General features: G+C 45.2%; 1 protein-coding gene across 1 annotated transcript in view; it reads right to left on the reverse strand.

Annotated features, from left to right (window-relative positions):
• The window catches only part of MLKL (mixed lineage kinase domain like pseudokinase), a 25,389-nt gene that overhangs the window by 20,918 nt on the left and 1,244 nt on the right, over positions 1-3,227 (reverse strand). The gene's annotated exons all lie outside the window — the stretch shown is intronic.

Genomic DNA, 3,227 nt, shown 5'->3' on the forward strand with positions numbered 1-3,227 from the left:
TGTGAGTGGGAGTCTCACTCTGTTGCCCAGGCTGGAGTGCAGTGGCACGCTCACGTCCACCGAAGCCGCGATCTTTCCGCCTTAGCCTTCCAAGTAGCTGGAACCACAGGCATGCATCACCACACTCGGCTAATTTTTTAATCTATTGTAGAGACGAGGTCTTGCCAAGTTGTCCAGGCTGGTCTTGAGCCCCTGGGCTCAGGCCATCCTCTTACTCCTTCCTCCCAAAGTGCTGATATTACAGACATGAACCACTGTGTCCAGCTGAAATTTTATAACACACTGGTTATAGTAGTCAACCATCCCTGTTTGCCCAGGACCGAGGAATTGTGGGGACAGGAGGCCTTCTATACTAAAATTGGAAAAGTCTGTAATGGAAAAAGCATAGAGAAACAGATAATTTCATCCATTGTTGGTGAAGTGATATTTGTGTAACCTCTGTAGGGGGTAACCTGGCAACCTCTATCAAAATTTGAAATGCCCATAGCCATTGACTCAGCGATTGGACCTAGAAATTCCACTTCTTGGAATTTACCCTAAAGATATCCTGAGATATATATAAAGATGCTCATTGCAGGACTATTAACAAGAGTGAAAAAGTGGACACAATTTACATGTCCACTAATAAGAAGCTGCTTAAATATATCTCATCCATGCATACCAAGAAATACTAGAGAACTCATTGGATATTAACATGGAAGAGTATTCAAGGTTATTTAATGAGAAAAAGCAAGAATCAGAACAATGCGCTCAGTATGCTGCAGTATATCAACAACAACAAAATACATATATACTTAAATCTCCAAAAGTTTGTTGAAGAAACTGGTAGATTGTGAGATTGTATCTGGGAAGAGAAATGAGGCCCTTGAGTCAAGGATGAAAGGGAGATTTACTTCTCACGCTGAGCTCCTTTCGTACATTTTGAGTTCTATACTATGTGAATGTATTACTTAATGAAAAAAAGCTTAAAAATTTTTAAAGGTGAGAGCAGTAGTAAATTCTGTCCTCCAGTTATATGACATCCGCGTGTCTCCCATTTCATGAGGAAGTGGATCAACAATTGCTGGTGACCAGGAAGGCGGGGAGGCAATCAGTCCTATCCTTTGGCCGGATCAGCTTCTCTGGACCACCCAAGTCTCTACCCCACCCCAATCTCTGACACCCTTTCTTTATGGTGGCAGGTGTTTGGCTGGGAGACTGCAGATGTCTCATTTCTTCTTACTTCAGAAAAGAACCCATTTGCCTGTGAGTCTCCTCCAGATCTGATTTGTCCTGCTCAGATGCCACCTACTGGCCTGATTGAGATGGGTTGCCCTCCACCTCAAGGTAGAACAGTTAATGCCTCTGGCTCAGGAACCCAGAAAGTTCGTTCATGTGTCCGTCACCCTTTCCTCACTCTCTCTCTGTCCATTTTCAATCCTTACAAGAGGAAAGGGTTTGGAATTCACATCACCAGGATCTGCAAAAAGTGTAATGAGGTCACATTTGTTTCCATCCTTCCTCTCTTCTTTCCTCTGGTGAACCAGACTCCATTCCCATCCCCTACCTCCAACCTAGTCCTTACCTTATCCTCTTAGGACCTTGTCTTCCACTAAATCCAACTAGGGTCACCCTAGTTGAAGCCACTGTCATCTCTTTCTCCCTCTCTCTTTTTACACTGTCATCTCTTACACTGCTTCTAAAGTGGTCTCCTAACAGGGCTTATACTTCCATGCTAGCCCCCAAGGTAGGTTGAATTATTGGTCCCAATTCTTCACTCCCAGGTATATACAGGCACATCCTTGCCATAGCCTTGTAGTGGGCAAATTCTATTTCCCTGTCTCTTCATGTTGGGCGTGGCCACATGACTTGCTTTGAAAGTTATTGAATGGGACACAAGCAGAGTTTTGAAATGTGCTAGCACAGTTAGACTTGTCTTCTTGCAATTCTGCCGTAAGAACATTCATCAGGGTACTCACTGTTCATTCAGCCTGGGCTTCAGAATGAGACACGACCCAGACTGGAACAGGTGCATGGAGCCTATCTGAGATCAGGAAAATCCCAATGGGTCTACAGACCCGTGAGCATGAAAATTAATGACTATTGTTTTAAGCCTCTGAGTTTTTTGGTGGTTTCCTATACAGCATTAATACATCAAAAATTGATGCATACACCCCACTATAGTCCATTTGTCCCATGGCAGCCAGAGTGATTTTCTTTTTTCTTTTTTTGGAGTCGGAGTCTCACTCTATTGCCCAAGCTGGAGTGCAGTGGCATGCTCACAGTCACTGCAACCTTGACTTACTGGGCTTGGCGATCCTTTCGTTTCAGCCTTCCAAGTAGCATGTGCCACCACACCCGACTACTTTATTATTTATTTATTTATTGTAGAGGTGAGGGCTCGCCAAGTTGCCCAGGCTGGTCTCGAACCCGTGGGCTCAGGCAATCCTCTTGCCTCAGCCTCTCAAAGTGCTGGGATGACAGGTGTAAGCCATCCTGCCTGGCTGTGATTTTCTTTTAATACAAATCAAATCATGACAGGCTCACATTTAAGGACCTCCTTTTACTGGCTTTCTATAACTCCTGGAATAAAACTGAAATTTCTTCTCATACCCAAACAACCTTGTATGTTCTGGCTCCTGTATCTTCTGGCCTACTCCCCCACGTTCTCCTCTCCCTTGCCTATTACACCAAGGCTATCCTGGCCTCCTAGCTGCTCCTTGCACATGTTATATTTATTCCCAGTTCAGGGCCTTGCTGTTTTCTCTGCGTGGATTGTTCTTCCCCTTCATCTTCTTATAGCTAGCTTCTTCTATTCAAGTTGTCCGTTCAAATGTCATCCCATCAGAGAGTGGTCCCACCCTCTCTGCACTCATTGTCACTTTGCATCTCCTTACCCCTTTATAGTTTTCTTTTTTCTTTCATTCCTTCCTTCTCCCCTCCCTCCCTTTCTCCCTCCCTCCGTTCCTCCTTTTCTCCCTCTGTCTTTCTCTCTCTTTCTTTTTTTGAGTCAGGATCTCACTCTGTTGCCCAGGCTTAAGTGGATCTCACTCTGTCGCCCAGGCTTAAGTGCAGTGGCATGATCACAGCTCCTCGCAGCCTCAACCTCCTGAGTTCAGGTGATCCTTCCTTCCACCTCAGCCTCCTGAGTAGCTGGGACTACAGGTGTGCACCACCATGCCTGGCTATTTTTTTTTTTTGAGTCTCACTCTGTCACCCAGATTGGAGTGCAGTGGCTGCTCCCGGCC

Source organism: Carlito syrichta, unplaced genomic scaffold, assembly GCF_000164805.1.
Source record: "Carlito syrichta isolate Samal-C Ts95f unplaced genomic scaffold, Tarsius_syrichta-2.0.1 Scaffold309739, whole genome shotgun sequence".
NCBI classification, from domain to species: Eukaryota; Metazoa; Chordata; class Mammalia; order Primates; family Tarsiidae; genus Carlito; species Carlito syrichta.